General features: G+C 49.8%; 15 non-coding genes across 15 annotated transcripts in view; all 15 read right to left on the bottom strand.

Moving 5' to 3' along the window:
- Positions 1-3,802: 3,802 nt before the first annotated feature.
- trnas-aga (transfer RNA serine (anticodon AGA)) lies at positions 3,803-3,884 on the bottom strand. The gene has a single exon. It is a non-coding gene; the product is annotated as a tRNA-Ser (tRNA).
- A 1,646-nt stretch (positions 3,885-5,530) lies between these two features.
- On the bottom strand, positions 5,531-5,603 carry trnak-uuu (transfer RNA lysine (anticodon UUU)). The gene has a single exon. It is a non-coding gene; the product is annotated as a tRNA-Lys (tRNA).
- A 178-nt stretch (positions 5,604-5,781) lies between these two features.
- Positions 5,782-5,863, bottom strand: trnas-uga (transfer RNA serine (anticodon UGA)). The gene has a single exon. It is a non-coding gene; the product is annotated as a tRNA-Ser (tRNA).
- A 351-nt stretch (positions 5,864-6,214) lies between these two features.
- trnas-aga (transfer RNA serine (anticodon AGA)) lies at positions 6,215-6,296 on the bottom strand. The gene has a single exon. It is a non-coding gene; the product is annotated as a tRNA-Ser (tRNA).
- An 820-nt stretch (positions 6,297-7,116) lies between these two features.
- On the bottom strand, positions 7,117-7,189 carry trnak-uuu (transfer RNA lysine (anticodon UUU)). Its single transcript has one exon. It is a non-coding gene; the product is annotated as a tRNA-Lys (tRNA).
- A 178-nt stretch (positions 7,190-7,367) lies between these two features.
- On the bottom strand, positions 7,368-7,449 carry trnas-uga (transfer RNA serine (anticodon UGA)). Its single transcript has one exon. It is a non-coding gene; the product is annotated as a tRNA-Ser (tRNA).
- A 351-nt stretch (positions 7,450-7,800) lies between these two features.
- On the bottom strand, positions 7,801-7,882 carry trnas-aga (transfer RNA serine (anticodon AGA)). The gene has a single exon. It is a non-coding gene; the product is annotated as a tRNA-Ser (tRNA).
- A 4,049-nt stretch (positions 7,883-11,931) lies between these two features.
- Positions 11,932-12,004, bottom strand: trnak-uuu (transfer RNA lysine (anticodon UUU)). Its single transcript has one exon. It is a non-coding gene; the product is annotated as a tRNA-Lys (tRNA).
- Positions 12,005-12,160: 156 nt separating this feature from the next.
- trnas-uga (transfer RNA serine (anticodon UGA)) lies at positions 12,161-12,242 on the bottom strand. Its single transcript has one exon. It is a non-coding gene; the product is annotated as a tRNA-Ser (tRNA).
- Positions 12,243-12,593: 351 nt separating this feature from the next.
- Positions 12,594-12,675, bottom strand: trnas-aga (transfer RNA serine (anticodon AGA)). The gene has a single exon. It is a non-coding gene; the product is annotated as a tRNA-Ser (tRNA).
- Positions 12,676-15,767: 3,092 nt separating this feature from the next.
- On the bottom strand, positions 15,768-15,840 carry trnak-uuu (transfer RNA lysine (anticodon UUU)). The gene has a single exon. It is a non-coding gene; the product is annotated as a tRNA-Lys (tRNA).
- Positions 15,841-16,451: 611 nt separating this feature from the next.
- trnas-aga (transfer RNA serine (anticodon AGA)) lies at positions 16,452-16,533 on the bottom strand. Its single transcript has one exon. It is a non-coding gene; the product is annotated as a tRNA-Ser (tRNA).
- A 4,048-nt stretch (positions 16,534-20,581) lies between these two features.
- On the bottom strand, positions 20,582-20,654 carry trnak-uuu (transfer RNA lysine (anticodon UUU)). Its single transcript has one exon. It is a non-coding gene; the product is annotated as a tRNA-Lys (tRNA).
- Positions 20,655-20,810: 156 nt separating this feature from the next.
- On the bottom strand, positions 20,811-20,892 carry trnas-uga (transfer RNA serine (anticodon UGA)). Its single transcript has one exon. It is a non-coding gene; the product is annotated as a tRNA-Ser (tRNA).
- Positions 20,893-21,243: 351 nt separating this feature from the next.
- The window catches only part of trnas-aga (transfer RNA serine (anticodon AGA)), an 82-nt gene continuing 73 nt past the window's right edge, over positions 21,244-21,252 (bottom strand). The window contains exon 1 of the tRNA in view: positions 21,244-21,252. This exon is cut by the window's right edge and continues 73 nt beyond it. This is a non-coding gene — a tRNA (tRNA-Ser).

The raw sequence follows: 21,252 nt of genomic DNA, 5'->3' as shown, positions 1-21,252 counted from the left end.
AATGGAGCTCTTATGGAGCACTAGCTTCTCCCCTTTTATAAAGCAGCAGTTTTACAACAAGCTGCCTAGAAGAGACGCAGGTGTCACAAGGATGAAAGCTAGAAGCAGTTATGGCACAGAGAGCGAAGGACCATAGAAGGCACAATTACCGTCACAGAAAGCTAAAGCAATACTGCAAATCCCTCCCGTAGTCGGCAGAGTTCGAACCTGCGCAGGGAGACCCCAATGGATTTCAAGTCCATCACCTTAACCTCTCGGCCACGACTACGCCTAATGTTAGATAGCAAGCGCCCTTGTCTGGTGGCGCCCTGCAAAGGCCAAGCTTCAGAAACAAAATCACGCAGAAAGATGAGGTGGTAAAAAAATTTCAACCTTCCCGTATACTCAACGGCAAAGGGTTGCCGTGACCCGGATTCAAACTGGGGTTGCTGCGGCCACAACGCATAGTACTAACCACTATACAATCACGGCATGCCACTGGCTCACCCAAGACAACCCCTGGAGCCCGGATACAAGAAGGAGCAGCGGCGTGTTTGTCCATCGAAGAGGGACTGGACATTTCGCAAATAAGTGCGAGGACCGTGAAAAATGCATGGATGCTTTGCCTCATGGCCTTCAGCAAACAGCGTAGTCGGCAGGATTCGAACCTGTGCGGAGAGACCGCAATGGATTTCTAGTCCATCGCCTTAACCACTCGGCCACGACTACGGGAGTAGACCAATTTCTGCTCAGTTTGTCTCCAACACTGCTGCCTGACCTACTTGCAACCAACCCAGCTCAGTCAGCAAGCGAAGATTGCAAGCTAGCCCTGCAAGCGGGTAAAACAGCGGTCCCACTGAGGAGAAATCAGGCTGCCATGTCTCATCCTATGTAATGGGGTTTTTCAGGACTGGCCCTGGGGACCGACAGCACTGCACAATTGGGAAGTCTGTCTTATTCTACTCACTCTGTGAGCACTCTTTCCTAAAGGGCTGACCATCAGAATCAGGTTTGCCAAACAAGAGAGATGCACTGATCCCTGGGAGCAGGAAGGAACATCGCTCTAGTACAGAGTCAGCAGAAGAGATGGACCGTAGTGATAGCAAGCTGAGGCCTACAAAATGAAGACTGACCTTCGCCCAAACAGGGACTTGAATTAAGCAGACAACCTTCTGCCATGTTGTGTGTAACACTGCTGCCTGACCTACTTGCAACCTAGCAAGCCGAGATTGTAAGCTAGCCCTGGAAGCGGGTAAAACAGCAGTCCCACTGAGGAGAAATCAGGCTGCCACGTCTCATCCTATGTAATGGGGTTTTTCAGTGCTGGGCCTGGGGACCGACAGCACTGCACAATTCGGAGGTCTGTCTTATTCTACTCACTCTGTGAGCCGGCTTTCCTAAAGGGCTGACCATCAGAATCATGTGTGATGAACAAGGGAGATGCACTGACCCCCTGGAGAAGGAAGGAACATCGCTCTAATACAGAGTCAGAAGAAGAGATGGACCCGTAGTGATAGCAAGCTGAGGCCTCCAAAAAGTAGACTGACCTTCGCCCAAACAGGGACTTGAATTAAGCAGACCACCTTCTGCCCTGTTGTGTGTCACATTGCTGCCTGACCTACTTGCAACCTAGCAAGCCGAGATTGTAAGCTAGCCCTGGAAGCGGGTAAAACAGCAGTCCCACTGAGGAGAAATCAGGCTGCCATGTCTCATCCTATGTAATGGGGTTTCTCAGTGCTGGGCCTGGGGACCGACAGCACTGCACAATTCGGAGGTCTGTCTTATTCTACTCACTCTGTGAGCGCGCTTTCCTAACGAGCTGACCATCAGAATCAGGTGTGCCTAACAAGGGAGGTGCACTGATACCCTGGAGCAGGAAGGAACACCGCTCAAGTAGATTCAGAAGAAGAGATGGACCGTAGTGATAGCAAGGTGACTCTGCCAAAAGCAGACAGACCTTCACCCGATCAGGGACTTGAACCCTGGACCCTCAGATTAAAAGTCTGATGCTCTACCGACTGAGCTATCCAGGCTCTTGTGGAGCACTGGCTTCCCACCTTTTATAAAGCAGCAGTTTTACAACAAGCTGCCCAGAAGAGACACAGGTGTCACGAGGATGAAAGCTAGAAGCAGTTATGGCACAGAGAGCGAAGGACAATAAAAGGCACAATTACCGTCACAGAAAGCTAAAGCAATACTGCAAATCCCTCCCATAGTCGGCAGAGTTCGAACCTGCACGGGGAGATCCCAATGGATTTCAAGTCCATCGCCTTAACCTCTCGGCCACGACTACGCCTAACGTTAGAAAGCAAGCGCCCTTGTCTGGTGGCGCCCTGCACAGGCCAAGCTTCAGAAACAAAGTCACGCAGAAAGATGAGGTGGTAAAAAATTTTCAACCTTCCCGTATACCCAACGGCAAAGGGTTGCCGTTACCCGGATTCGTACCGGGGTTGCTGCGGCCACAACACAGAGTACTAACCACTATACGATGAAGGCGTGCCACTGGCTCACCCAAGACAACCCCTGGATCCCGGATACAAGAAGCAGCAGCGGCTTATTTGTCCATCGAAGAGGGACTGGACATTTTGCAAATAAGTGCGAGGACCTTGAAAAATGCATGGATGCTTTGCCTCATGGCCTTCAGCAAACAGTATAGTCTGCAGGATTCGAACCTGCGCGGGGAGACCCCAATGGATTTCTAGTCTATCGCCTTAACCACTCGGCCACGACTACGGGAGTAGACCAATTTCTGCTCAGTTTGTGACCAACACTGCTGCCTGACCTAATTGCAACCAACCCAGCTCAGTCAGCATGCGGAGATTGCAAGCTAGCCCTGCAAGCGGGTAAAACAGCGGTCTCACTGAGGAGAAATCAGGCTGCCATGTCTCATCCTATGTAATGGGGTTTTTCAGTGCTGGGCCTGGGGACCGACAGCACTGTACAATTCGGAGGTCTGTCTTATTCTACTCACTCTGTGAGCCCGCTTTCCTAATGAGCTGACCATCAGAATCAGGTGTGCCAAACAAGGGAGGTGCACTGATACGCTGGAGCAGGAAGGAACACTGCTCCAGTACAGATTCAGAAGAAGAGATGGACCGTAGTGATAGCAAGGTGACTCCGCCAAAAGCAGACAGACCTTCACCCGAACAGGGACTTGAACCCTGGACCCTCAGATTAAAAGTCTGATGCTCTACCGACTGAGCTATCCTGGCTCTTGTGGAGCACTGTCTTCTCACCTTTTATAAAGCAGCAGTTTTACAACAAGCTGCCTAGAAGAGACCCAGGTGTCACGAGGATGAAAGCTAGAAGCAGTTATGGCACAGAGAGCGAAGGACCATAGAAGGCACAATTACGTCACAGAAAGCTAAAGCAATACTGCAAATCCCTCCCGTAGTCGGCAGAGTTCGAACCTGCGCGGGGAGACCCCAATGGATTTCAAGTCCATCGCCTTAACCTCTCAGACACGACTACGCCTAATGTTAGAAAGCAAGCGCCCTTGTCTGGTGGCGCCCTGCACAGGCCAAGCTTTAGAAACAAAATCACGCAGAAAGATGAGGTTGTAAAAAATTTTCAACCTTCCCGTATACTCAAGGGCAAAGGGTTGCCCTGACCCGGATTTGAAATGGGGGTTGCTGCGGCCACAACACAGAGTACTAGCCACTATACGATCACAGCATGCCACTGGCTCACCCAAGACAACCCCTGGAGCCCGGATACAAGAAGCAGCAGCGGCGTGTTTGTCCATCGAAGAGGGACTGGACATTTCGCAAATAAGTGCGAGGACCGTGAAAAATGTATGGATGCTTTGCTTCATGGCCTTCAGCGTAGTCGACAGGATTCGAACCTGCGCGGGGAGACCCCAATGGATTTCTAATCCATCGCCTTAACCACTCGGCCACGACTACGGGAGTGGACCAATTTCTGCTCAGTTTGTGTCCAACACTGCTGCCTGACCTACTTGCAACCAACCCAGCTCAGTCAGCAAGCGGAGAATGCAAGCTAGCCCTGCAAGCGGGTAAAACAGCGGTCCCACTGAGGAGAAATCAGGCTGCCATGTCTCATCCTATGTAATGGGGTTTTTCAGTACTGGCCCTGGGGACCGACAGCACTGCACAATTGGGAAGTCTGTCTTAATCTACTCACTCTGTGAGCACTCTTTCCTAAAGGGATGACCATCAGAATCAGGTTTGCCGAACAAGGGAGATGCACTGATCCCCGGGAGCAGGAAGGAACATCGCTCTAGTACAGAGTCAGCAGAAGAGATGGACCGTAGTGATAGCAAGCTGAGGCCTACAAAAAGAAGACTGACCTTCGCCCAAACAGGGACTTGAATTAAGCAGACCACCTTCTGCCATGTTGTGTGTAACACTGCTGCCTGACCTCCTTGCAACCTAGCAAGCGGAGATTTTAAGCTAGCCCTGAAAGCGGCTAAAACAACAGTCCCACTGAGGAGAAATCAGGCTGCCATGTCTCATCCTTTGTAATGGGGTTTTTCAGTACTTGCCCTGGGGACCGACAGCACTGCACAATTGGGAAGTCTGTCTTATTCTACTCTCTCTGTGAGCACTCTTTCCTAAAGGGCTGATCATCAGAATCAGGTGTGCCGAACAAGGGAGATGCACTGATCCCCGGGAGCAGGAAGGAACATCGCTCTAGTACAGAGTCAGCAGAAGAGATGGACCGTAGTGATAGCAAGCTGAGGCCTACAAAAAGAAGACTGACCTTCGCCCAAACAGGGACTTGAATTAAGCAGACCACCTTCTGCCATGTTGTGTGTAACACTGCTGCCTGACCTACTTGCAAGCTAGCAAGCGGAGATTGTAAGCTAGCCCTGGATGCAGCTAAAACAGCAGTCCCACTGAGGAGAAATCAGGCTGCCATGTCTCATCCTATGTAATGGGGTTTTTCAGTACTGGCCCTGGGGACCGACAGCACTGCACAATTGGGAAGTCCGTCTTATTCTACGTACTCTGTGAGCACTCTTTCCTAAAGGGCTGATCATCAGAATCAGGTGTGCCGAACAAGGGAGATGCACTGATCCCCGGGAGCAGGAAGGAACATGGCTCTAGTACAGAGTCAGCAGAAGAGATGGACCCGTAGTGATAGCAAGCTGAACCCTCCAAAAAGTAGACTGACCTTCGCCCAAACAGGGACTTGAATTAAGCAGACTACCTTCTGCCCTGTTGTGTGTCACATTGCTGCCTGACCTACTTGCAACCTAGCAAGCGGAGATTGCAAGCTAGCCCTGTAAGCGGGTAAAACAGCAGTCCCACTGAGGAGAAATCAGGCTGCCATGTCTCATCCTATGTAATGGGGTTTTTCAGTGATGGGCCTGGGGACCGACAGCACTGCACAATTCGGAGGTCTGTCTTATTCTACTCACTCTGTGAGCCCGCTTTCCTAACGAGCTGACCATCAGAATCAGGTGTGCCAAACAAGGGAGGTGCACTGATACTCTGGAGCAGGAAGGAACACCGCTCCAGTACAGATTCAGAAGAAGAGATGGACCGTAGTGATAGCAAGGTGACTCCGCCAAAAGCAGACAGACCTTCGCCCAAACAGGGACTTGAACCCTGGACCCTCAGATTAAAAGTCTGATGCTCTACCGACTGAGCTACCCGGGCTCTTGTGGAGCACTGTCTTCTCACCTTTTATAAAGCAGCAGTTTTACAACAAGCTGCCTAGAAGAGACCCAGGTGTCACGAGGATGAAAGCTAGAAGCAGTTATGGCACAGAGAGCGAAGGACCATAGAAGGCACAATTACCGTCACAGAAAGCTAAAGCAGTACTACAAATCCCTCCCGTAGTCGGCAGAGTTCGAACCTGCGCGGGGAGACCCCAATGGATTTCAAGTCCATCGCCTTTACCTCTCGGCCACGACTACGCCTAATGTTAGAAAGCAAGCGCCCTTGTCTGGTGGCGCCCTGCACAGGCCAAGCTTCAGAAACAAAATCACGCAGAAAGATGAGGTGGTAAAAAATTTTCAACCTTCCCGTATACTCAACGGCAAAGGGTTGCCGTGACCCGGATTCGAACGGGGGTTGCTGCGGCCACAACACAGAGTACTAACCACTATACGATCACGGCGTGCCACTGGCTCACCCAAGACAACCCCTGGAGCCCGGATACAAGAAGCAGCAGCGGCGTGTTTGTCCATCGAAGAGGGACTGGACATTTCGCAAATAAGTGCGAGGACCGTGAAAAATGCATGGATGCTTTGCCTCATGGCCTTCAGCGTAGTCGGCAGGATTCGAACCTGCGCGGGGAGACCCCAATGGATTTCTAGTCCATCGCCTTAACCACTCGGCCACGACTACAGGAGTGGACCAATTTCTGCTCAGTTTGTGTCCAACACTGCTGCCTGACCTACTTGCAACCAACCCAGCTCAGTCAGCAAGCGGAGAATGCAAGCTAGCCCTGCAAGCGGGTAAAACAGCGGTCCCACTGAGGAGAAATCAGGCTGCCATGTCTCATCCTTTGTAATGGGGTTTTTCAGTACTGGCCCTGGGGACCGACAGCACTGCACAATTGGGAAGTCTGTCTTATTCTACTCTCTCTGTGAGCACTCTTTCCTAAAGGGCTGATCATCAGAATCAGGTGTGCCGAACAAGGGAGATGCACTGATCCCCGGGAGCAGGAAGGAACATCGCTCTAATACAGAGTCAGCAGAAGAGATGGACCCGTAGTGATAGCAAGCTGAGCCCTCCAAAAAGTAGACTGACCTTCGCCCAAACAGGGACTTGAATTAAGCAGACAACCTTCTGCCCTGTTGTGTGTCACATTGCTGCCTGACCTACTTGCAACCTAGCAAGCGGAGATTGCAAGCTAGCCCTGTAAGCGGGTAAAACAGCAGTCCCACTGAGGAGAAATCAGGCTGCCATGTCTCTTCCTATGTAATGGGGTTTTTCAGTGATGGGCCTGGGGACCGACAGCACTGCACAATTCGGAGGTCTGTCTTATTCTACTCACTCTGTGAGCCCGCTTTCCTAACGAGCTGACCATCAGAATCAGGTGTGCCAAACAAGGGAGGTGCACTGATACTCTGGAGCAGGAAGGAACACCGCTCCAGTACAGATTCAGAAGAAGAGATGGACCGTAGTGATAGCAAGGTGACTCCGCCAAAAGCAGACAGACCTTCGCCCAAACAGGGACTTGAACCCTGGACCCTCAGATTAAAAGTCTGATGCTCTACCGACTGAGCTACCCGGGCTCTTGTGGAGCACTGTCTTCTCACCTTTTATAAAGCAGCAGTTTTACAACAAGCTGCCTAGAAGAGACCCAGGTGTCACGAGGATGAAAGCTAGAAGCAGTTATGGCACAGAGAGCGAAGGACCATAGAAGGCACAATTACCGTCACAGAAAGCTAAAGCAGTACTACAAATCCCTCCCGTAGTCGGCAGAGTTCGAACCTGCGCGGGGAGACCCCAATGGATTTCAAGTCCATCGCCTTTACCTCTCGGCCACGACTACGCCTAATGTTAGAAAGCAAGCGCCCTTGTCTGGTGGCGCCTTGCACAGGCCAAGCTTCAGAAACAAAATCACGCAGAAAGATGAGGTGGTAAAAAATTTGCAACCTTCCCGTATACTCAACGGCAAAGGGTTGCCGTGACCCGGATTCGAACGGGGGTTGCTGAGGCCACAACACAGAGTACTAACCACTATACGATCACGGCGTGCCACTGGCTCACCCAAGACAACCCCTGGAGCCCGGATACAAGAAGCAGCAGCGGCGTGTTTGTCCATCGAAGAGGGACTGGACATTTCGCAAATAAGTGCGAGGACCGTGAAAAATGCATGGATGCTTTGCCTCATGGCCTTCAGCGTAGTCGGCAGGATTCGAACCTGCGCGGGGAGACCCCAATGGATTTCTAGTCCATCGTCTTAACCACTCGGCCACGACTACAGGAGTGGACCAATTTCTGCTCAGTTTGTGTCCAACACTGCTGCCTGACCTACTTGCAACCAACCCAGCTCAGTCAGCAAGCGGAGAATGCAAGCTAGCCCTGCAAGCGGGTAAAACAGCGGTCCCACTGAGGAGAAATCAGGCTGCCATGTCTCATCCTATGTAATGGGGTTTTTCAGTACTGGCTCTGGGGACCGACAGCACTGCACAATTGGGAAGTCCGTCTTATTCTACGTACTCTGTGAGCACTCTTTCCTAAAGGGCTGATCATCAGAATCAGGTGTGCCGAACAAGGGAGATGCACTGATCCCCGGGAGCAGGAAGGAACATCGCTCTAATACAGAGTCAGCAGAAGAGATGGATCCGTAGTGATAGCAAGCTGAGCCCTCCAAAAAGTAGACTGACCTTCGCCCAAACAGGGACTTGAATTAAGCAGACTACCTTCTGCCCTGTTGTGTGTCACATTGCTGCCTGACCTACTTGCAACCTAGCAAGCGGAGATTGCAAGCTAGCCCTGTAAGCGGGTAAAACAGTAGTCCCACTGAGGAGAAATCAGGCTGCCATGTCTCATCCTATGTTATGGGGTTTTTCAGTGATGGGCCTGGGGACCGACAGCACTGCACAATTCAGAATCAGAATCAGAATCAGAAATCAGAAAGAGCTTTATTGCCAAGTATGCTTGCGCATACAAGGAATTGGTTTTAGTGACATAAGCTTCCAGTAAACAGAGACAACAACACACAGACAAAAAAAAAAAATTTACAGGAGATTTACAAATTGGCAAATAAATAAGTGTATAAACAATTGTGCTATAAATGATAATGGAATAGGATTGAGTGAGATGCAGGAATGTTCTAGGATGGAGGGGTAACAAATAAATATAAGGATATTGCACATTTTTGCATAAGTTTAAGTGGGAAACATTTAACTGTTCATGAGGTAGATTGCCTGGGGGAAGAAACTATTCTTGTGCCTTGCTGTTCTTGTATTTGCGGCTCTGAGGCGCCGGCCAGATGGCAAAAGTTCAAGGATGGGGTGACTTGGATGTGAGGGATCCAGAGTGATTTTCTGAGTCCTTTTCCTCACTCTGGATGTGTACAGTTCTTGGAGGGTGGGCAGGGGAGCACCAATAATCCTTTCAGCAGTCCGAACAGTTCCCTGTAGTCTTCTGATATCTGATTTTGTAGCTGAACCAAACCAGACAGTAATTGAAGTACACAGGACTGACTCAATGACGGCTGAGTAGAACTGTTTCAGCAGCTCCTGTGGCAGGTTAAACTTCCTCAGCTGGCGAAGGAAGTACAACCTTTGTTGGGCTTTTTTCACAATGGAGCCAATGTGATTGTCCCACTTCAGGTCCTGAGAGATGGTGGTTCCCAGGAATCTGAATGACTCCACTGCAGTCACAGTGCTGTTCATGATGGTGAGTGGGGAAAGTGCAGGGGGGTTTCTCCTAAAGTCCACAGTCATCTCCACTGTTTTGAGCGTGTTCAGCTCCAGGTTGTTAAGACTGCACCAGACAGCCAGCTGCTCAACCTCCTGTCTGTAAGCAGACTCGTCACCGTCCTGGATGAGGCTGATGACTGTAGTGTCGTCTGCAAACTTCAGGAGCTTGACAGAGGGGTCTTTAGAGGTGCAGTCGTTGGTGTACAGGGAGAAGAGCAGAGGGGAGAGAACACATCCCTGAGGGGCACCAGTGTTGGTGGAGCAGCTGTTTGACATGAATTACCCCAGTCTCACTAACTGTTGCCTATCTGTCAGAGAGCTGGTGATCCACTGACAGATAGAGCTAGGAACAGAGAGCTGGGTCAGTTTGGTCTGGAGGGTTGTTGGGATGATGGTGTTGAAAGCCGAACTAAAGTCCACAAACAGGATCCTCACATAAGTCCCTGTTTTGTCCAGATGTTGCAGGATGAAGTGCAATGCCATGTTGATTGCATCATCCACGGACCTGTTTGTTCGGTACGCAAACTGCAGGGGGTCCAGTAAGGGTCCAGTGATGTCCTTCAGATAAGCCAGAACCAGTTTTTCAAACGACTTCATGACGACAGACGTTAGAGCCACAGGTCTGTAGTCGTTAAGTCCTGTTATCTTGGGTTTCTTTGGAATGGGGATTATGGTTGAGCGTTTGAAGCAGGAAGGCACGTCACACAACTCCAGAGATCTGTTGAAGATCTGTGAAAAGATGGGGGCCAGCTGGTCAGCACAGGTTTTCAGACAGGCTGGTGTAACGCCATCTGGGCCTGGTGCTTTTCTTCTTTTGTTTTTCTTGAAGACCTGGCGCACATCATCTTCACAGATTTGAAGAGCAGGAGGTATGGAGAGGGGGATTGCAGGAGGTGTTAATGGTTGTGTAGGGAGATGGTCAGAGTGGGTGTTGGGGGTTTCAAATCTACAATAAAACTCATTCAGGTCGTTAGCAAGTCGTTGATTAGCCTCAGTGCAAGGGGATGGTGTCTTGTAGTTTGTGATGGCTCTCAGTCCTCTCCAAACTGAAGTAGAGTCGTTGGAAGTAAACTGGTCTTCCAACTTTTTAGCGTAGGTCTTTTTAGCCGCTCTAATCTCTTTGTTCAGTGTGTTCCTGGCCTGATTGTACAAGACCCTGTCCCCATTTCTGTAGGCATCCTCTTTGGCCTGACGAAAATGTCTGAGTTTTACTGTAAACCATGGCTTATCATTGTTGAATGTTAAATAAGTCCTGGTAGGAATGCATATATCCTCACAGAAACTAATATAGGATGTTACGGTCTCTGTGAGTTCGTCCAGATCGGTGGTAGCAGCTTCAAAAACGCTCCAGTCTGTGATGTCAAAACAAGATTGTAAATCCTGCTCTGTTTCGCTGGTCCATCTCTTCACAGTCTTTACTACAGGTTTAGCAGATTTAAGTTTCTGCTTCTAGGTCGGTATAATATGAATCAGACAGTGATCAGAACATCCCAAAGCTGCTCGTGGAACAGAGTGATATGCATCCTTTATTGTGGTGTAACAGTGATCCAGTATATTACTGTCTCTGGTGGGACAGGTAACATGCTGTCTGTATTTTGGCAGTTCACGGGAGAGATTGGCTTTATTAAAGTCCCCAAGAATGATTAAAACAGAGTCCGGGTGTTGTTGTTCTGTGTCAATGATCTGATCAGCGAGTTTCTGTAAAGCCAGACTTACTTGCGTTTGAGGAGGGATGTAAACACTGACCAGAATGAACGAGTGAAACTCCCGCGGCGAATAGAACGGCTTGCAGTTGATAAACTGCGTTTCTAGATCAGGACAGCACATCTTCTTTAATACAGTTACATCTGTACACCACCGTTCATTGATGTAAAAGCATGTCCCGCCACCGCGCGATTTCCCCGTTGATTCTGCTTCGCGGTCCGCTCTAAACAGCTGAAAGCCCGGCAGATGGAGTGCGCTGTCCGGTATGGCGTCATTCAGCCAGGTTTCCGTGAAACACAGAGCAGCAGAGTGAGAGAAATCCTTATTTGTCCGAGAGAGCAGAAGGAGTTCGTCCGTTTTGTTGGGTAGAGAGCGGAGATTTGCGAGATGGATGCTAGGCAACGGCGTTCGAAATCCGCGCTTCCTGAGTCTGACGAGCGCTCCCGCTCGCTTTCCCCGTCTGCGCGTCCTGAAGCGCTTGATCAGCGCCGCTGCTCCTCCGATAACAATGTTCAGTAAAACGTCTGTATAATAGAAATCTGGAAAAATATCATGTGGTGTGTTCTGCCGAATGTTCAGCAGTTCATCCCTGGTGAAACTGATCGTGTTTGTTAAACAAAAAACAGGAAAAACGAACAAAAACAGTACAAACACTGGAGAGCCAAGCACTGAAGCAGCCATGTGCGGCGCCATCTTGGATCTTTTTCGGAGGTCTGTCTTATTCTACTCACTCTGTGAGCCCGCTTTCCTAACGAGCTGACCATCAGAATCAGGAGTGCCAAACAAGGGAGGTGCACTGATACCCTGGAGCAGGAAGGAACACCGCTCCAGTACAGATTCAGAAGAAGAGATGGACCGTAGTGATAGCAAGGTGACTCCGCCAAAAGCAGACAGTCCTTCGCCCGAACAGGGACTTGAACCCTGGACCCTCAGATTAAAAGTCTGATGCTCTACCGACTGAGCTATCCGGGCTCTTGTGGAGCACTGTCTTCTCACCTTTTATAAAGCAGCAGTTTTACAACAAGCTGCCTAGAAGAGACCCAGGTGTCACGAGGATGAAAGCTAGAAGCAGTTATGGCACAGAGAGCGAAGGACCATAGAAGGCACAATTACACTACAAATCCCTCCCGTAGTCGGCAGAGTTCGAACCTGCGCGGGGAGACCCCAATGGATTTCAAGTCCATCACCTTTACCTCTCGGCCACGACTACGCCTAATGTTAGAAAGCAAGCGCCCTTGTCTGGTGGCGCCCTGCACAGGCCAAGCTTCAGAAACAAAATCACGCAGAAAGATGAGGTGGTAAAAAATGTTCAACCTTCCCGTATACTCAACGGCAAAGGGTTGCCGTGACCCGGATTCGAACGAGTGTAGCTGCGGCCACAACACAGAGTACTAACCACTGTACGATCACGGCGTGCCACTGGCTCACCCAAGACAACCCCTGGAGCCCGGATACAAGAAGCAGCAGCGGCGTGTTTGTCCATCGAAGAGGGACTGGACATTTCGCAAATAAGTGCGAGGACCGTGAAAAATGCGTGGATGCTTTGCCTCATGGCCTTCAGCGTAGTCGGCAGGATTCGAACCTGCGCGGGGAGACCCCAATGGATTTCTAGTCCATCGCCTTAACCACTCGGCCACGACTACGGGAGTGGACCAATTTCTGCTCAGTTTGTGTCCAACACTGCTGCCTGACCTACTTGCAACCAACCCAGCTCAGTCAGCAAGCGGAGATTGCAAGCTAGCCCTGCAAGCGGGTAAAACAGTGGTCCCACTGAGGAGAAATCAGGCTGCCATGTCTCATCCTATGTAATGGGGTTTTTCAGTACTGGCCCTGGGGACCGACAGCACTGCACAATTGGGAAGTCTGTCTTATTCTACTCACTCTGTGAGCACTCTTTCCTAAAGAGCTGACCATCAGAATCAGGTTTGCCGAACAAGGGAGATGCACTAATCCCCGGGAGCAGGAAGGAACATCGCTCTAGTACAGAGTCAGCAGAAGAGATGGACCGTAGTGATAGCAAGCTGAGGCCTACAAAAAGAAGACTGACCTTCGCCCAAACAGGGACTTGAATTAAGCAGACCACCTTCTGCCATGTTGTGTGTAACACTGCTGCCTGACCTACTTGCAACCTAGCAAGCCGAGATTGTAAGCTAGCCCTTGAAGTGGCTAAAACAGCAGTCCCACTGAGGAGAAATCAGGCTGCCATGTCTCATCCTATGTAATGGGGTTTTTCAGTACTGGCCCTGGGGACCGACAGCACTGCACAAATGGGAGGTCTGTCTTATTCTACTCACTCCGTGAGCACTCTTTCCTAAAGGGCTAGCCATCAGAATCATGTGTGCCGAACAAGGAAGATGCACTGACCCCCTGAAGAAGGAAGGAACATCGCTCTAAGAGAAATCAGGCTGCCATGTCTCATCCTATGTAATGACGTTTTTCAGTGCTGGGCCTGGGGACCGACAGCACTGCACAATTCGGAGGTCTGTCTTATTCTACTCACTCTGTGAGCGCGCTTTCCTAACGAGCTGACCATCAGAATCAGGTGTGCCAAACAAGGGAGGTGCACTGATACCCTGGAGCAGGAAGGAACATCGCTCTAGTACAGAGTCAGCAGAAGAGATGGACCATAGTGATAGCAAGCTGAGGCCTACAAAAAGAAGACTGACCTTCGCCCAAACAGGGACTTGAATTAAGCAGACCATCTTCTGCCATGTTGTGTGTAACACTGCTGCCTGACCTCCTTGCAACCTAGCAAGCCGAGATTTTAAGCTAGCCCTGGAAGCGGCTAAAACAGCAGTCCCACTGAGGAGAAATCAGGCTGCCATGTCTCATCCTTTGTAATGGGGTTTTTCAGTACTGGCCCTGGGGACCGACAGCACTGCACAATTGGGAAGTCTGTCTTATTCTACTCTCTCTGTGAGCACTCTTTCCTAAAGGGCTGATCATCAGAATCAGGTGTGCCGAACAAGGGAGATGCACTGATCCCCGGGAGCAGGAAGGAACATCGCTCTAGTACAGAGTCAGCAGAAGAGATGGACCGTAGTGATAGCAAGCTGAGGCCTACAAAAAGAAGACTGACCTTCGCCCAAACAGGGACTTGAATTAAGCAGACCACCTTCTGCCATGTTGTGTGTAACACTGCTGCCTGACCTACTTGCAACCTAGCAAGCGGAGATTGTAAGCTAGCCCTGGATGCAGCTAAAACAGCAGTCCCACTGAGGAGAAATCAGGCTGCCATGTCTAATCCTATGTAATGGGGTTTTTCAGTACTGGCCCTGGGGACCGACAGCACTGCACAAATGGGAGGTCTTTCTTATTCTACTCACTTCGTGAGCACTCTTTCCTAAAGGGCTGACCATCAGAATCATGTGTGCTGAACAAGGGAGATGCACTGATCCCCGGGAGAAGGAAGGAACATCGCTCTAATACAGAGTCAGCAGAAGAGATGGACCCGTAGTGATAGCAAGCTGAGCCCTCCAAAAAGTAGACTGACCTTCGCCCAAACAGGGACTTGAATTAAGCAGACTACCTTCTGCCTTGTTGTGTGTCACATTGCTGCCTGACCTACTTGCAACCTAGCAAGCCGAGATAGTAAGCTAGCACTGGAAGCGGGTAAAACAGCAGTCCCACTGAGGAGAAATCAGGCTGCCATGTCTCATCCTATGTAATGGGGTTTTTCAGTACTGGCCCTGGGGACCGACAGCACTGCACAATTGGGAAGTCCGTCTTATTCTACGTACTCTGTGAGCACTCTTTCCTAAAGGGCTGATCATCAGAATCAGGTGTGCCGAACAAGGGAGATGCACTGATCCCCGGGAGCAGGAAGGAACATCGCTCTAGTACAGAGTCAGCAGAAGAGATGGACCGTAGTGATAGCAAGCTGAGGCCTACAAAAAGAAGACTGACCTTTGCCCAAACAGGGACTTGAATTAAGCAGACCACCTTCTGCCATGTTGTGTGTAACACTGCTGCCTGACCTACTTGCAACCTAGCAAGCGGAGATTGTAAGCTAGCCCTGGAAGCAGCTAAAACAGCAGTCCCACTGAGGAGAAATCAGGCTGCCATGTCTAATCCTATGTAATGGGGTTTTTCAGTACTGGCCCTGGGGACCGACAGCACTGCACAAATGGGAGGTCTTTCTTATTCTACTCACTCCGCGAGCACTCTTTCCTAAAGGGCTGACCATCAGAATCATGTGTGCCGAACAAGGGAGATGCACTGATCCCCGGGAGAAGGAAGGAACATCGCTCTAATACAGAGTCAGCAGAAGAGATGGACCCGTAGTGATAGCAAGCTGAGCCCTCCAAAAAGTAGACTGACCTTCGCCCAAACAGGGACTTGAATTGAGCAGACTACCTTCTGCCCTGTTGTGTGTCACATTGCTGCCTGACCTACTTGCAACCTAGCAAGCGGAGATTGCAAGCTAGCCCTGTAAGCGGGTAAAACAGCAGTCCCACTGAGGAGAAACCAGGCTGCCATGTCTCATCCTATGTAATGGGGTTTTTCAGTGATGGGCCTGGGGACCGACAGCACTGCACAATTCGGAGGTTTGTCTTATTCTACTCACTCCGTGAGCACTCTTTCCTAAAGGGCTGACCATCAGAATCATGTGTGCCGAACAAGGGAGGTGAACTGATACCCTGGAGCAGGAAGGAACACCGCTCCAGTACAGATTCAGAAGAAGAGATGGACCGTAGTGATAGCAAGGTGACTCCGCCAAAAGCAGACAGACCTTCACCCGAACAGGGACTTGAACCCTGGACCCTCAGATTAAAAGTCTGATGCTCTACCGACTGAGCTATCCGGGCTCTTGTGGAGCGCCGTCTTCTCACCTTTTATAAAGCAGCAGTTTTACAACAAGCTGCCTAGAAGAGACCCGGGTGTCACGAGGATGAAAGCTAGAAGCAGTTATGGCACAGAGTGCGAAGGACCATAGAAGGCACAATTACCGTCACAGAAAGCTAAAGCAGTACTACAAATTCCTCCCGTAGTCGGCAGAGTTCGAACCTGCGCGGGGAGACCCCAATGGATTTCAAGTCCATCGCCTTTACCTCTCGGCCATGACTACGCCTAATGTTAGAAAGCAAGTGCCCTTGTCTGGTGGCGCCCTGCACAGGCCAAGCTTCAGAAACAAAATCACACAGAAAGATGAGGTGGTAAAAAATTTTCAACCTTCCCGTATACTCAACGGCAAAGGGTTGCCGTGACCCAGATTCGAACGGGGGTTGCTGCGGCCACAACACAGAGTACTAACCACTATACGATCACGGCATGCCACTGGCTCACCAAAGACAACCCCTGGATCCCGGATACAAGAAGCAGCAGCGGCGTGTTTGTCCATCGAAGAGGGACTGGACATTGGGCAAATAAGTGCGAGGACCATGAAAAATGCATGGATGCTTTGCCTCATGGCCTTCAGCGTAGTCGGCAGGATTCGAACCTGCGCAGGGAGACCCCAATGGATTTCTAGTACATCGCCTTAACCACTCGGCCACGACTACGGGAGTGGACCAGTTTCTGCTCAGTTTGTGTCCAACACTGCTGCCTGACCTACTTGCAACCAACCCAGCTCAGTCAGCAAGCGGAGATTGCAAGCTAGCCCTGCAAGCGGGTAAAACAGTGGTCCCACTGAGGAGAAATCAGGCTGCCATGTCTCATCCTATGTAATGGGGTTTTTCAGTACTGGCCCTGGGGACCGACAGCACTGCACAATTGGGAAGTCTGTCTTATTCTACTCACTCTGTGAGCACTCTTTCCTAAAGGGCTGACCATCAGAATCAGGGTTGCCGAACAAGGGAGATGCACTGATCCCCGGGAGCAGGAAGGAACATCGCTCTAGTACAGAGTCAGCAGAAGAGATGGACCGTAGTGATAGCAAGCTGAGGCCTACAAAAAGAAGACTGACCTTCGCCCAAACAGGGACTTGAATTAAGCAGACTACCTTCTGCCCTGTTGTGTGTCACATTGCTGCCTGACCTACTTGCAACCTAGCAAGCGGAGATTGCAAGCTAGCCCTGTAAGCGGGTAAAACAGTAGTCCCACTGAGGAGAAATCAGGCTGCCATGTCTCATCCTATGTTATGGGGTTTTTCAGTGATGGGCCTGGGGACCGACAGCACTGCACAATTCAGAATCAGAATCAGAATCAGAAATCAGAAAGAGCTTTATTGCCAAGTATGCTTGCGCATACAAGGAATTGGTTTTAGTGACATAAGCTTCCAGTAAACAGAGACAACAACACACAGACAAAAAAAAAAAATTTACAGGAGATTTACAAATTGGCAAATAAATAAGTGTATAAACAATTGTGCTATAAATGATAATGGAATAGGATTGAGTGAGATGCAGGAATGTTCTAGGATGGAGGGGTAACAAATAAATATAAGGATATTGCACATTTTTGCATAAGTTTAAGTGGGAAACATTTAACTGTTCATGAGGTAGATTGCCTGGGGGAAGAAACTATTCTTGTGCCTTGCTGTTCTTGTATTTGCGGCTCTGAGGCGCCGGCCAGATGGCAAAAGTTCAAGGATGGGGTGACTTGGATGTGAGGGATCCAGAGTGATTTTCTGAGTCCTTTTCCTCACTCTGGATGTGTACAGTTCTTGGAGGGTGGGCAGGGGAGCACCAATAATCCTTTCAGCAGTCCGAACAGTTCCCTGTAGTCTTCTGATATCTGATTTTGTAGCTGAACCAAACCAGACAGTAATTGAAGTACACAGGACTGACTCAATGACGGCTGAGTAGAACTGTTTCAGCAGCTCCTGTGGCAGGTTAAACTTCCTCAGCTGGCGAAGGAAGTACAACCTTTGTTGGGCTTTTTTCACAATGGAGCCAATGTGATTGTCCCACTTCAGGTCCTGAGAGATGGTGGTTCCCAGGAATCTGAATGACTCCACTGCAGTCACAGTGCTGTTCATGATGGTGAGTGGGGAAAGTGCAGGGGGGTTTCTCCTAAAGTCCACAGTCATCTCCACTGTTTTGAGCGTGTTCAGCTCCAGGTTGTTAAGACTGCACCAGACAGCCAGCTGCTCAACCTCCTGTCTGTAAGCAGACTCGTCACCGTCCTGGATGAGGCTGATGACTGTAGTGTCGTCTGCAAACTTCAGGAGCTTGACAGAGGGGTCTTTAGAGGTGCAGTCGTTGGTGTACAGGGAGAAGAGCAGAGGGGAGAGAACACATCCCTGAGGGGCACCAGTGTTGGTGGAGCAGCTGTTTGACATGAATTACCCCAGTCTCACTAACTGTTGCCTATCTGTCAGAGAGCTGGTGATCCACTGACAGATAGAGCTAGGAACAGAGAGCTGGGTCAGTTTGGTCTGGAGGGTTGTTGGGATGATGGTGTTGAAAGCCGAACTAAAGTCCACAAACAGGATCCTCACATAAGTCCCTGTTTTGTCCAGATGTTGCAGGATGAAGTGCAATGCCATGTTGATTGCATCATCCACGGACCTGTTTGTTCGGTACGCAAACTGCAGGGGGTCCAGTAAGGGTCCAGTGATGTCCTTCAGATAAGCCAGAACCAGTTTTTCAAACGACTTCATGACGACAGACGTTAGAGCCACAGGTCTGTAGTCGTTAAGTCCTGTTATCTTGGGTTTCTTTGGAATGGGGATTATGGTTGAGCGTTTGAAGCAGGAAGGCACGTCACACAACTCCAGAGATCTGTTGAAGATCTGTGAAAAGATGGGGGCCAGCTGGTCAGCACAGGTTTTCAGACAGGCTGGTGTAACGCCATCTGGGCCTGGTGCTTTTCTTCTTTTGTTTTTCTTGAAGACCTGGCGCACATCATCTTCACAGATTTGAAGAGCAGGAGGTATGGAGAGGGGGATTGCAGGAGGTGTTAATGGTTGTGTAGGGAGATGGTCAGAGTGGGTGTTGGGGGTTTCAAATCTACAATAAAACTCATTCAGGTCGTTAGCAAGTCGTTGATTAGCCTCAGTGCAAGGGGATGGTGTCTTGTAGTTTGTGATGGCTCTCAGTCCTCTCCAAACTGAAGTAGAGTCGTTGGAAGTAAACTGGTCTTCCAACTTTTTAGCTTAGGTCTTTTTAGCCGCTCTAATCTCTTTGTTCAGTGTGTTCCTGGCCTGATTGTACAAGACCCTGTCCCCATTTCTGTAGGCATCCTCTTTGGCCTGACGAAAATGTCTGAGTTTTACTGTAAACCATGGCTTATCATTGTTGAATGTTAAATAAGTCCTGGTAGGAATGCATATATCCTCACAGAAACTAATATAGGATGTTACGGTCTCTGTGAGTTCGTCCAGATCGGTGGTAGCAGCTTCAAAAACGCTCCAGTCTGTGATGTCAAAACAAGATTGTAAATCCTGCTCTGTTTCGCTGGTCCATCTCTTCACAGTCTTTACTACAGGTTTAGCAGATTTAAGTTTCTGCTTCTAGGTCGGTATAATATGAATCAGACAGTGATCAGAACATCCCAAAGCTGCTCGTGGAACAGAGTGATATGCATCCTTTATTGTGGTGTAACAGTGATCCAGTATATTACTGTCTCTGGTGGGACAGGTAACATGCTGTCTGTATTTTGGCAGTTCACGGGAGAGATTGGCTTTATTAAAGTCCCCAAGAATGATTAAAACAGAGTCCGGGTGTTGTTGTTCTGTGTCAATGATCTGATCAGCGAGTTTCTGTAAAGCCAGACTTACTTGCGTTTGAGGAGGGATGTAAACACTGACCAGAATGAACGAGTGAAACTCCCGCGGCGAATAGAACGGCTTGCAGTTGATAAACTGCGTTTCTAGATCAGGACAGCACATCTTCTTTAATACAGTTACATCTGTACACCACCGTTCATTGATGTAAAAGCATGTCCCGCCACCGCGCGATTTCCCCGTTGATTCTGCTTCGCGGTCCGCTCTAAACAGCTGAAAGCCCGGCAGATGGAGTGCGCTGTCCGGTATGGCGTCATTCAGCCAGGTTTCCGTGAAACACAGAGCAGCAGAGTGAGAGAAATCCTTATTTGTCCGAGAGAGCAGAAGGAGTTCGTCCGTTTTGTTGGGTAGAGAGCGGAGATTTGCGAGATGGATGCTAGGCAACGGCGTTCGAAATCCGCGCTTCCTGAGTCTGACGAGCGCTCCCGCTCGCTTTCCCCGTCTGCGCGTCCTGAAGCGCTTGATCAGCGCCGCTGCTCCTCCGATAACAATGTTCAGTAAAACGTCTGTTTAATAGAAATCTGGAAAAATATCATGTGGTGTGTTCTGCCGAATGTTCAGCAGTTCATCCCTGGTGAAACTGATCGTGTTTGTTAAACAAAAAACAGGAAAAACGAACAAAAACAGTACAAACACTGGAGAGCCAAGCACTGAAGCAGCCATGTGCGGCGCCATCTTGGATCTTTTTCGGAGGTCTGTCTTATTCTACTCACTCTGTGAGCCCGCTTTCCTAACGAGCTGACCATCAGAATCAGGAGTGCCAAACAAGTGAGGTGCACTGATACCCTGGAGCAGGAAGGAACACCGCTCCAGTACAGATTCAAAAGAAGAGATGGACCGTAGTGATAGCAAGGTGACTCCGCCAAAAGCAGACAGTCCTTCGCCCGAACAGGGACTTGAACCCTGGACCCTCAGATTAAAAGTCTGATGCTCTACCGACTGAGCTATCCGGGCTCTTGTGGAGCACTGTCTTCTCACCTTTTATAAAGCAGCAGTTTTACAACAAGCTGCCTAGAAGAGACCCAGGTGTCACGAGGATGAAAGCTAGAAGCAGTTATGGCACAGAGAGCGAAGGACCATAGAAGGCACAATTACACTACAAATCCCTCCCGTAGTCGGCAGAGTTCGAACCTGCGCGGGGAGACCCCAATGGATTTCAAGTCCATCACCTTTACCTCTCGGCCACGACTACGCCTAATGTTAGAAAGCAAGCGCCCTTGTCTGGTGGCGCCCTGCACAGGCCAAGCTTCAGAAACAAAATCACGCAGAAAGATGAGGTGGTAAAAAATGTTCAACCTTCCCGTATACTCAACGGCAAAGGGTTGCCGTGACCCGGATTCGAACGAGTGTAGCTGCGGCCACAACACAGAGTATTAACCACTGTACGATCACGGCGTGCCACTGGCTCACCCAAGACAACCCCTGGAGCCCGGATACAAGAAGCAGCAGCGGCGTGTTTGTCCATCGAAGAGGGACTGGACATTTCGCAAATAAGTGCGAGGACCGTGAAAAATGCGTGGATGATTTGCCTCATGGCCTTCAGCGTAGTCGG

Source organism: Carassius carassius, chromosome 18 (assembly GCF_963082965.1).
Source record: "Carassius carassius chromosome 18, fCarCar2.1, whole genome shotgun sequence".
In the NCBI taxonomy this organism is placed as follows: Eukaryota; Metazoa; Chordata; class Actinopteri; order Cypriniformes; family Cyprinidae; genus Carassius; species Carassius carassius.
Note: the sequence above shows the minus strand (reverse complement) of the source record. Positions and strands in the feature narration are given on the sequence as shown.